This window comes from Dromiciops gliroides, chromosome 4 (assembly GCF_019393635.1).
Source record: "Dromiciops gliroides isolate mDroGli1 chromosome 4, mDroGli1.pri, whole genome shotgun sequence".
Classification (NCBI taxonomy): domain Eukaryota; kingdom Metazoa; phylum Chordata; class Mammalia; order Microbiotheria; family Microbiotheriidae; genus Dromiciops; species Dromiciops gliroides.
The window spans coordinates 166,488,377-166,501,349 of record NC_057864.1 but is presented as its reverse complement, the minus strand read 5'-3'; the positions used below and the strand labels follow the sequence as shown (position 1 = coordinate 166,501,349).

The window sequence follows — 12,973 nt, the reverse complement described above, 5'->3', positions numbered from 1 at the left end:
GAATAAATAAGAAAATTGTCCCAATCTGTGGGAAGTAAAGGCATCTGGTTATTTTTACTTTGAGAATCAGACTTTATATTTAATAGAGATAGGAAATAGAATTGATATTTAATATGTATAAGGAATTCCCAGATGAGTGAACTCTCTCTAGCAGTATAGGCCGGTACCTTTTCTGCAATTTAGAGTCTTACATCATTGCCTGGAGCACTCAGAGATTAATTGGCTTCTCCAGGATCACACAACAAATAGTCTAAATCAAAGACAGGTCTTTTATCATTCCAAGGCTAGTTCTCCACTGTCATAGTGCTTCTCCCTCAACAAAAAACGACACAACAAACCTTGTCATCTGCTTAGTTCTGTTGAAAGAGAAATTTCACTAACAATGGGGTCATAATTAACAGTAATCCAACTTAATATTGAAAAAAAAATGGAAGTATTTTACTACTGGCTAATAACATTTAAGTGAATTTCAATCAGCATTACAGTTTTAAATTATACATAAAATATATTTGGTTATTAAAAAGAAAGCTACACTAAATACATCACATTTTTATACATTGCATTGTGTTTATTTAATTCTATGATAAATTATTCAAAATTCAAACAATTTGACACCTCAACTGGAAACTTGCCTCCCATATTTTGCCATCTAAAGCTATGAAAAATAATAAAAGAAAAAGTTGCCATTCAGGGAATGTTAAACAATATGACAGGGGCAGCTAGGTGGTACAGTGGATAGAGCACCGGCCCTGGAGTCAGGAGGATCTGAGTTCAAATCCGGCCTCAGACACTTGACACTTACTAGCTGTGTGACCCTGGGCAAGTCACTTAACCCCAATTGCCTCACTTAAAAAATAATAAAAATAAACAATATGACAGCCTTGGGTTCTATACATCTTCATAACAGAATCAACCTGAACTTCCAAGCCATGTTATGGCAGGAAATTGTGATTTTATCAGTGTAGGCTAACTCCCTGAGTTGCAAACTTCATCCACCAATGCCAATCAACAGCTTTTTTGTAGTTTATAGTCTGAGCAAGTTCCTTGGGGCACTGAGAGTATCAGAAGTAGAACTTGAGGTGGCAGCTAGGTGGTGCAGTGGATAAAGCACTGGCCCTGGATTCAGGAGGACCTGAGTTCAAATCCGACCTCAGACACTTGACACTCGCTAGCTGTGTAACCCTGGGAAAGTCACTTAACCCTCAATGTCCAGCCGGAAAAAAAAAAAAAAGGGAAGTAGAACTTGAACCCAGGTATTGTACACCAAGGTCAATCCTCTATGGACTATACCCATTTTGCCTCTTAAATCTTGTGTAACAGTGTTGATGTGGGAGTGGGAAAGTGAGTAAGTCTGTTAAACCACTTCTCTTGGTCTCTTTTCCACCTTACTGTCTCATTGCCTAGATGAATTTCCCAGTATAATGCTCCTCCTCTGTTCTGGGAAGTCATATAAAAAGATCTGTAATTCTTTCATATTCTCTCTCTGTCTCTGTCTCTCTCTTTCTCTTTCTCTTTCTCTTGCTCTCCTCCTTCCTTTTCCCCTTACCCAGACGTTGTTCATCCTTCAATTTGAAAGAGGACCCGATAACATCATGGGTGATGACTTGTACACGAATAGAATTTAAGTGAGGCAGAGTTATGCAAAGTCGTCAGCCTCACTCTCTCTTCTAGAGTCATTGAAGTCCAGTGGTAAGACAAAAGTCAGGATGACTGCTGATGGTCCAGGATGCAGTGGATGACCTTGGCATCTTCTATGTCTGACCAAACTCTGAGTGCATGAGGAAGATTTCAGAAAAACCTGGAAAGAATTAAGTGGACTGATACTGAGTGAAGCAAGCAGAACCAGGAGATCATTGTACACAGTAACAGCAACAATGATCAACTTCTCAGCAATACAATGATCCAAGACAATTCCAAAGGACTCATGATGGAAAATGCTCTCCACATACAAAAAAAAGAACTGTGGCATCTGAATGCAGATTGAACCATACTGTTTCAATTTTTTTTTGAGGTCTTTCCCTTTTGTTCTGATTCTTCTTTGACAGCATGACTAATGCAGAAATATGTTTAATGTGATTATATATACATATATATATATACATATGTGATATAACCTATATCAGATGTGATTTACATGTACATATAACCTATTGTACATGTGATATAACCTACATCAGATTGTTTTCTGTCCTGGAGAGGGGGGAGGGAAAGGGCGGAGGGTGAAAAATTTGGAACTCAAAATCTTATAAAAACAAATGTTGAGGAGCAGCTAGGTGGTGCAGTGGATAAAGCACTGGCCCTGGATTCAGGAGGACCTGAGTTCAAATCTAGCCTCAGATACTTGATACTTACTAGCTGTGTGACCCTGGGCAAGTCACTTAACCCTCATTGCCCTGCAAACCCCCCCCCCCAAAAAATGTTGAAAACTATCTTTATATGTAACTGAAAAATAATAAAATACTTTTAAGATTTTTAAAAAAATAACAAACTCCAAGTGCTCCACAGTGCCTGCTTTAGCCACCTTCATGCCTGATGGAACAAATTGTTCCCATTGACCCATTCTGCCAGGGGAAGGCTTGCCCAAGGTCACACAGCTAGTAAGTATCAAGTGTCTGAGGCCGGATTTGAACTCAGGTCCTCTTGAATTCAGGGCCAGTGCTTTATCCATGGCACCACCTAGCTGCCCCTCTTTCTGTTACTCTTAACCTGATTTAGCACATTTGCCAAGATAGTTTTACAGGGCATGGCTGCTGCACATGCTACTGCTTGCTTTGGCAGCACATATACTAAAATGGAAAAGATACAGAGAAGATCAGCATGGCCAGAGATAGGCATCTTGCAAAGTATCACAGGATAAAAATCTTTTTTTCCCTTCTCCTGAGACATTCTTCCCCCTATTCCCTTCTTCCATTCCCAATAAGTACACTCAGACTAGCTAAGAGCTAGTGGTTAATACAGATAAAGTAAATGTTTATAACACACAAAAAAGAAGAGATGTCAATCCTGGGGGAGGTGGGGTGTGGCTTCAGACTCCCTCAAAAAAGACATAGGAGGTATAGAGTTATGACTTTGGGGTCTGTAGCCTGAGGGTTTTTTTTTAACAACATAGCTGTGGTCTTGACTCTCCTCCTGGCTAAGTGACCCATACAACCTTGCCCTCAGAATCCTGGCCCTGTTTCTTAAGGCATCCGCCTCCCCTGCTCCACATAGCTTACTGTGGACCTTGCCTTCTCCAGCTCCAGGGTCAGCCGCAAGCCCTGGCTGGTCTATGACTGTGCCCTTTTCCGAAAGATCACAAACTCTTACCCAAGGGGTAGCAAAAATTTCCCCAGTTTTGTTCCTTCAGGGCTGCAGCACTAAAGCTTACCATCTTCCAGGCAAGATGTAGGAGAAGAGAGATTGAACCTTTCGATAATGTTTTCTGGATCAGGACTGGGTCCCCTAAGTGAGACATCTCACCATAACTATCATGATCATCCATTATATTTCCCTGCAGGATGGCCATAACCAGACAACAGCCTAACAGTCACCAAATAGCTCTGCTGTTCAGGGTTGCCCAATTTTTCTTTTTAACTCTAGGGTTCTCTTGTTGGTCTATGCACATGAATGGCTGGGGTGAAAGTACAAAGGCAAAATATGCAATCCGTGGGAATGTTCATTGTCTCTGCTGGCCATGTCTGTACACATACATTTTCTACCTGTTATATAAAGTGCAGTATTACTTTGATAATTGGGGTTATAATGTCATCGATGTGGGCACTCCCACATTAATTGCAATGTGGATTAATCAATCCATCAGCTTTTATTAAGTACCAACCATGTGACAGGCACTGTGCTAAGCAATGGGGATACAAAAAGTGACAAATGATAATATCTGCTTTTAAGGAGCTCTCATTCTTGTGGGGGAGAGAACAAGCAAGCTATGTACAGGATAAATAGGAAATAATTAAAAGAGGGAAAGCACTAGAATTAAGATGAGTTGGTAAAAAGCTTTCTGTAGAAAATGGGATTTTAGTTGGGACTTGAAGGATGCCAGGGAAGCCAGGAGGGGGTGATGACGGAGAGCATTCAAGGCATGGGTAAGGACAGTGTCATTCGATCAGAGAGTATGGGATGGGGGAATAAGGCATAAGAAGATGGGAAAGGGGATGGGTAGGAGGGGGCTAGGCCATGAAGGGCTTTGAATGTCAAACAGGATTTCATACTTAATCCTGCAGTGACTTTTCTGTGTCCCCCATAAATATTCCATCCAACATGCTGTGATCCTTCAGATACCTTAACATGATGGAGTCACCAAAATGGAAATAGGAGGTATCTATATCTTATCTCTCTCTCGCTGGATGATAAGCCTATATCTCTGACACCATCCTTTATTCTGCTTCTTTGCACAGTTCTTGGTTGGCAGTGTAGTTCACGATGGACACATCCTCCTATGTGCCCAGCATCCAGCTCTTTATCAATTCCTCAATTTTGATTCTTCAGAGGTTTGTTGTATTCCATGACTTTCAGCCATATAGAATTGCCAGAGGGGGCAGCTAGGTGGCGCAGTGGATAGAGCAAGGGCCCTGGAGTCAGGAGTACCTGAGTTCAAATCCAGCCTCAGACACTTAACACTAACTAGCTGTGTGACCCTGGGCAAGTCACTTAACCCCAATTGCCTCACTAAAAAAAAAAAAAAAAAAGAATTTCCAGAAAGCCATTTTTGTTTAAAAAGATTGGTCATGATAGCCTTTGACCCAGTAATATCACTACTAGGTCTGTATCCCAAAGAGATCACAAAAAAGGGAAAAGGACCCACATGTACAAAGATATTTATAGCTGCTCTTTTTGTGGTGGCAAGGAATTGGAAATTGAGGGGCTGCCCATCCATTGGGGAATAGCTGAACAAGTGTAGTATATGTAATGGAATATTACTGTGCTGTAAGAATGATAAGCAGGCAGATTTCAGAAAAAACGTGGAAAAGATTTACATGAATTAATGCTGAGTGAAGTGAGCAGAACCAGGAGAACATTGTATCAGTAAACAGCAACATTGTGCAATAATCAACTGTGATGGACTTAGCTCTTCTCAGCAATGCAATGATCCAAGACAATTCCTAAGGACTCATGATAGAAAATGTTCTCCACATCCAGAAAAAAAAGAACTGTGGATTCTGAATGCAGATTGGACCATACTGTTTCTATTTGTTGTTGTTGTTGTCTTTTTTGAGGTTTTTTCCTTTGTTCTGTTTCTTCTTTCACAACACATGACTAATGCAGAAATATGTTTGTGATTGTACATATAACCTATATCAGATAGCTTTCTGTCTTGGGGGAGGGGGGAGGGAAGGAGGTAGAAGAAAATTTGGAACTCAAAATCTTATGAAAACAAATGTTGAAAACTATTTTTACATGTAACTGGAAAATAATAAAATACTTTTATGATTAAAAAAAAAAAGATGGGCCATGGTTTCAAGGAGAAGCTTTGGGTTATTAAAAGTACTGCACAGGGGGCAACTAGTGGTGCAGTGGATAAAGCACCGCTTTGATTCAGGAGGACTTGAGTTCAAATCCGGCCTTAGACACTTGACACTTACTAGCTGTGTGACCCTGGGCAAGTCACTTAAACCTCATTGCCCCACCAAAAAAAAAAAAGTACTGCCGTTTCCTGGTCAATTCTGGACCTGAGTAACTCCATTCATTTTCCATCAAACTGCATATCATAACCTAGACAACAGGTATTCTTCATTCATTTGTTTATTCCTTTGTGGAAAAATTGAATTCTTTTGAGTGGTTATGGATATCATTTAGGAGGCTCTTGCAAATTTCTGGTACTTGATACAGCCAATACAGCCATCTGCAAATAAGCAGCATTTGTAGAACTTCTATCTATATGCAATCTCTCTTTCATGGGCTTTGTCCTGCACATCCTCCATGATAGCATCTCCTGTTTTATGTCTGGCTTGATAGCAATAGTCAGAGGGTCAATGAATAAAGTTATCTCTGTTGTTATATCTTACTTTAATTGGTTCTAAAACTACTTCCTTCAGTCTGACAGAAATTATTAGAGGATTTGTTGATTAGGTATTGCTGCCAATCATACAATTAATGTTGCAGAGATATAGGGGAAATGTAATTTATTATGCTCAAAAGTGCAATCCTTCACTGAACAAAAAGTCAGTGAGCCCCAAACATGAGTTTAAGTTACAGTACCTAGGATTTAACACATAAGCAGGATAGGTATACAATGGAATTTCAAAGAGACAAATAAAAGAAATGTATGTATGTGTTGTGGGAATGTAGAGGGACCCCAAGAAACCTAAAGATCCCAACCCCCAAGGAATCCTTGAACTTTCCTGGGACAGGGGCAGTTCTGTTTCCCACCTCAGAAATGGGCGTTTCCAGGGCAGCCAGGTGGTTCAGTGGATAGAGCACCCGTCCTGGATTCAGGAGGACCTGAGTTCAAATCCAGCCTCAGCACTTGACACTTACTGTGTGACCCTGGGGCAAGTCATTTAACCCTCATTGCCTGCAAAAAAAGAAAGAAAAAAAAGAATGTATGTGACACGTATACAAGTAAAGGACCATTTGTGCCAGCACATACATAGGAAACATGACTGGTTTAGGTATACATGTGAATGGGCAACTCAGGCTTCTGATACTGCAGGGTCAATGATGTTTTCTGGGTGAGGATATTTCACTGCTCCCACTGCTCCCACTGCTCCCTGTTGGTACTTCATAGCATGTGGTACTCCACTAGTCTTGTGGTTGCCTAGGTGTTGCTTTCCTGAGCACATGGCTGAAGAGCCTCTCCCTGTTCCAGTTCTGATTTTAGCTGAAATCCTCAGCTGAGGTGTTACCTCTTCCCCATAAGAAGAAGAAGTGGCTCTACCAGGTCTCTTTTAGCTCAGATCCAGACCGAAGCTTAAGCTTCAACTCTTTTAGGGAGGGAAGTAGACATTTTAGAAGTCCAGTATTCCTTATCATTATAGCAAGGGACATGGGCTTAGGATAAATCAGAAGTTTCTCCTGTGAGAAGCAAACAAAGATAACCAGATAACGGGACAGACATATGAAGAATCAAGGGGCTATTAAAGTTTAGATTGACCCCTAAATATCAGGACAGACACACTTAAGAAGTAAGCAGAGGGCCAGCTGGGGTGGCGCAGTGGATAGAGCACTGGCCCTGGATTCAGGAGTACCTGAGTTCAAATCTGGCCTCAGACACTTAACACTTACCAGCTGTGTGAACCCTGGCAGGGTCACTTAACCCCAATTGCCTCACTAAAAAAAAAAAAAAAAGTAAGCAGAGATAAAATTCTATAGCAGAAAGTCACTTGGGTGTGGCTACTACCTGACCTGAAGCTAGGAGGAAGAATAATCCAGAGGTCAGCACCATCATTCAAACCCCGCCCGCCCCCCCCCCATTCTCAGGACTATGAGAAACAGTCCAAGCTTTCCCCCCCCAAGTAAAGAACGTTCCATTTTCAGGTGGTCCCCCCTCTATCCTCTATAAAGCTTTTGTCTTTCTTCTGTTCCAGGAGGAGGATGTTTCTAAACCACCTTCTCCCTCTGGGGGTGAAGTCTTTGACTTTCCTACTTGGTCACTTTCTCTAGTGCCAAATAAAAGACCACTTTAATTCTGATGGACTGTTCGCGAGAATGTAATTCTTTTATTTTTTTAATCATAAAAGTATTTTAAATTTTCCAGTTACATGTAAGATAGTTTTCATCATTTGTTTTCATAAGATTTTTAGTTCCAAATTTTCCCCCCTCCTCTTCCCTCCTCTGCTTCCCACATTTATTATATTTGTTAAATACTTGCTGTGTGTCAGGCACTGTGCTAAATGCTGGGAATACAAACACAAGCAAAAAAAAAGTCTCTGCCCTCAAAGCAGTTTATATTCTAATAGGGGAAGACAACAAATAAAAAAAGAGCTGAGAAGTATGTATAGAGGGTGGAGTGGAAGTGATGGAGGAGGCCGGAAGGGTTAACAGATAAACTAAGGCTTGAGTTTTTATCAACAGTATCTAAAAGGGTTAACAGAGAAACTAAGACCTGAGTCCTTATCAAACAGAGAGTTGGAGTCCTTTTCAACAAACACTATCCACAGAAGTTTAAGGAAACAGTAGCCAGGGATTAATAATCCTGGATGACAGGAGACAGAAACTGTACCTAGAAACCAGATTTTAAAAGTAAAGAGATATCCTAAACAGAGAGACCCTTGGATCTGACAGTCTAAACATGTTTTAGGAACATGTGCAGAAAGACCAAATGTGTCCCTTGGGTTCACCTTATGACATTTAAACCCCCAAAACACACCCCTAGGAAAAAGGTACCCACTTCGGGAGACATTTTAGCACCCTAAGAATTCAAAATAGGATGTGAACCTCCCTCAAGGAGGAGATTAAGATAAATGAGGAAATAACCTACATTTTTTCACTATAAAATTAACCATTTCCATCTCTCAAACCGAGACACCTTTTTCCTTTTTTCATTTTTGGTGTTCTCCTTGTGGCCTCACAGTCTTTTAATAAAACTTAGTAACTGAGTCACTGAGTCTTGTAATTCTTTGGGAAGCCTCACGATCAATTTGATCAATTAAATCCATCCCTACATCAGAAGGAGGGAAAGTATCCCGAAGAGGCTGTCAACCTAAAAATTAATGAAAATAATCAATAATAACAAAATTAAGGACTTTAATCAGGGCAGAGGAGTTACAATTGTGATACTGCCTTAGCAAATTCTAGGATAACACAAAGAATGTTGTTGGGAACATAGTTTATATGGGGTACCAAAACAGAGTGAAGAGATTGCCTTTGGGAGGTAATCATTTTACATAACAAGTAAAAGTACGAGAAGAAAGTTTGGGAATCTCCAGGAGGGGGAAGAGTTTGGGGCCTTTTATTTTAATTTTTTTGGGGGGTCGGGGCAATGAGGGTTAAGTGACTTGCCAGTGTCACACAGCTAGTAAGTGTCAAGTGTCTGCAGTCGGATTTGAACTAGGTACTTCCTGAATCCAGAGCTGGTACTTTATCCACTGCACCACCTAGCTGCCCCAAGTTTGGGGCTTTTACAAAATAATCAGAAGCAAGAATTATAATGGCCGGGTAAGCCCCAGGCAATTCATCATCCTGGGACAAAATTAGATGGAGATCAGTCAGTTTTCACTCAATTGTGTTTGTTGAGGGCAGGATATAAAAGTCCTCTGAGAATTAGCTGGTCTGGGCCCTTCTTCAAAGGGAGGTTCTGGGAGGGACTCACCAATCAGAAAGGGGATTTCAGGGTGTAGGCACGTCCATTGCAAAGGACTGGGGCAAGATGGCTGGTGTGAAGGTATAAAAGGAAGAGTCAAGAGAGTAGGGCTGTACTGGGCACATAGGAGCAAGAGGAAATGGACAGTTGAGAGTGTAGCTTGGGTTTGTAGTCAGAGCAATGGTAGCCAGATCCTCCCCCAGCCAGTTAAACTTCTCTGGATTAGATGAGCTCTGAGGGCCCTTCCAGCTCAAATCTCTTAGTGTCTTGAATGAGCTCGCTATGAATTTAGATGTTGTGTTTGCATGCCTTAGACAATGCAAGGTTGGCAAAATAGAGAACAAAGGTGTCATTGATTTGTTCCGCTTGATTTTCTGACTTAACTCTTGACTTTCCTGAGACAGTCTGCAGATTCTAAGCATACTATCCTATACAGGTATAGTAAGCAGATGAGTAGTCCATTTAAGGCTTTTGTTTAGTATGTCTTAAATTTGGGCATCTTTATCTCTGTGTGAGATGGATCAGGGGGCTAAAAATTGACCTATAGATGCCTTTTTTGTTTGTTTGTTTTTAGTGAGGCAATGAGGGTTAAGTGACTTGCCCAAGGTCACACAGCTAGTAAGTGTTAAGTGTCTGAGGCCAGATTTGAACTCAGGTACTCCTGACTCCAGGGCCACTGCTCTATCCACTGCACCACCTAGCTGCCCCTCTATAGATGCCTTTTATAGTGACACCTTTTGGCTTATAGTTCTTAACAATGTTCCTCTGGAAATATTAGATTTAGAGAAGAGACCTCAGAAGTAATCTAGTTCAACCTTCTCTTTTCACGGATGATAAAACTGAGTCCCAGAGAGTCCATGACTTGCCAAAGGTGACATAGGCAGTAAGCTAGCAGATACAAGAGCCAAAAGCCACCTGCAATGACTCCGGGTCTACACAGCAAAGATGAAAAGGCCTAAAGTTTAAGCACTCACACTACCAATATATCTAATACATGTATGTTTTATTTAGTTTGACAAAACCACAAATGAAAGAACAAATGAAAAAAGCATTCATCAAGTATTTACTGTGGACAAAGCACTGTGCTAAGCACTGGGTCAGGCAGCTGATGGTTCAATGGATAGATCACTGGGCCTGGAGTCAGGAAGAATTGAGTTCATCTTTAGCCTCTGACATTTCCTAGCTGTGTGACTCTGGGCAAGTAATTTACCCTCTACTTGTCCAACAAAATGGATTCACTGAAGAAGGAAATGGCAAACCACTACAATATCTTGGCCAAGAATACCCTAAATGGGGTCAAGAAGGGTCAGACAAGACTGAACAACATATAAAAGCATTGGGTATATAGAGACACAAAACAATCCCTGCCCTCAAGGAGGTTATGTTCTAATAGGTAGGAAAAACACTGATCCCATGGTCTTGTCACTGGGGAAATTGGTTGGTGGGGAGGTCCTTAGGTATTCCTCTTTAAAGAATTACACCCTCCCCTCCAAAAACAAAACAAAACACAAAGAATTACACCCTCTCGCACACAAATCCAATTAGAATAAAATAATCTTTTATTAAAGTGCTAGAGAAAGTTGACCATCTCATGGGGAGATAGTTCAGAGACCTTCCTCAGAGACTATTTCCTCGAACAGGAGAAAGGCCATAGCTTTTATAAATGGTAGCTGGGAGTGATCACCTGAGAGTGGAATGTCCCTTATTGGTGGTGGGTTGGGAGAAGTTGGGTAAGGGTAGGTTGTTGGAGCTATCTCTGTCCCCTTGGCGCCACTCAGGCAGTAGCCACACCTATAGGCTTATTTTCCTTGCTTCTCAAGGTGTGTCTGCCTTTAGTTTAGCTTCTCAAGGAGAGTTACCCCAGACCCACGTCCTTAGTTTAGCTGGCCAGTTTAAACTTAATAGGCCTAATCCCGTAACAGTCTTTATGGCTGTAGTGCCATAATAGATGGAATGAATCTTCTTTAATGTTATTTTCATTGATAAAACCATATCCATTACTGATGTGGAAACATTTGAGAGTACCAAGGACTTTGATGCCAAGAATTTTTTTTCTCTGTCTTCAGTAGTTACACCTAATAAAGAGATGGGGGCTGCAGGACCTGAAGAAGCAATTGCCAGACTGTGTATCCCCAAGGATTGATTGCCTGAATGATGACTGCAGGGACTGAGCAGGTAGTAGAGCTGTGGTCTGGGTGATATTGTTATTCCTGCGGTTCCTTGGCTCCTTGGTCTGGGATGAAGGCTGTAGGATTTGGAACCAGTAGTCTGGGGGTTGCTGCTATTTTCAGGGTTCTTGGGCTTAATTGCCCATGCTGAGCCCCCTGTATTTGTCAATTCAAGGAGGCTGAGGCCATTCAGTCCCAATGGTTTAGATGAGTGAAAGTATGGGCCATAGAAATAGAAGTGAAAGGGGCAAACAGTGAAGAGACCTGATACAATCTACTGTGAGCAGCAAAGAAAGGTTAAAAGGCCAAAAGAGAGAAGGCAGACCTCAAGCAAATAAACTAACAGTTGTTCTTCATTCATTTCGGTCATGTCTGACTCTTTGTGACCCCATTTGGGTTTTCTTGCAAAGATACTGAAGTAGTTTGCCACTTCCTTCTCCATCTCATTTTACAGATGAGGAAACTGAAGCAGACAGGGTTAAGTGACTTGCCCAGGCTCACACAGCTAGTAAGTATCTGAGGGTGGATTTGAACTTAGGTCCTCCTGACTCTATGTCCAGGACTCTATCCACTGTGCCACCTAGCTGCCCCCAAAATTAACAAACTCATAAATGATAAAAAAAATGATCAAGCATTCCAGAAAAGCATTCTATAACACAATGAATGAATTAATATTATGCTTTAAAGGAAAACCAAAAACTCTCAATGAAAAACTGAGTAGCATAGTATCTTCTGCTATCCCACCAGAGATAATGAAACAACAGTAAAAAAAAGAACTCCAGCATGGCTCAAAAGAGAAAGGGGCCGGGGGTGGAAGGGGGGGGGGCAGAGAAAGAGAGAGAGAGACAGAGAGAGACAGAGAGGGAGAAACAGAGAGAAACAGAAACTTAAAGGAAGAAATTGGAATGGAAATTACATCAGAAATCAAAGCTTTCAAAGAAGTAATAAATAAGACAAGTAAAAAACAACATAGGACACATAATTAATCCCTCTAAAACAATAGAGGCTCTGAAAAAAAAGAATAATAATTTTAGAATTCAAAAATGCAAAAGTGGAAGAAAATTTAATGGAATAGAAGCAAAAAATTATAACTGTGGAAGACTGTATCTATTCTATATAAGCCATAGTGATTGACCTTGAAGACAAGCTACACAGAAATAATTTAAGGATCAGAGCTGTCCCAGAAAAATACAATGAATACTAAATTTCTTACAATATAAGGAAATTGCTCAGAAGAATTGAAAAAAAAAAACCACCCAGAAAAGTATTGATACATTCTCACCAACAGAAATATGCCAAGCTTAAAATATCAAGGAATTTAGTATTTTAATGGTCAAATTTCAGAATTTCAATGCAAACAACAAATATTGCTACCAACTAAGAAAAGGGCTTTTAGCCAGAAAGTCAGTTCAAAGAAGACCACTTGCCAAATTTTGTCATCTTTCCCTTGTCAACAAGAAATTGGAAAAGGGATTAGAATATGAAATTCTAAAAAGCAAAGAACATCAGAAACAACACTAAAATAACATATCCCACAACACTGAGCTGAACCACTGATAAAAAGATGAGT

General features: G+C 40.7%; 1 pseudogene; it reads left to right on the top strand.

Moving 5' to 3' along the window:
- Positions 1–2,766: 2,766 nt before the first annotated feature.
- Positions 2,767–2,867, top strand: LOC122727066 (annotated as a pseudogene).
- The last annotated feature ends 10,106 nt before the right edge of the window (positions 2,868–12,973 follow it).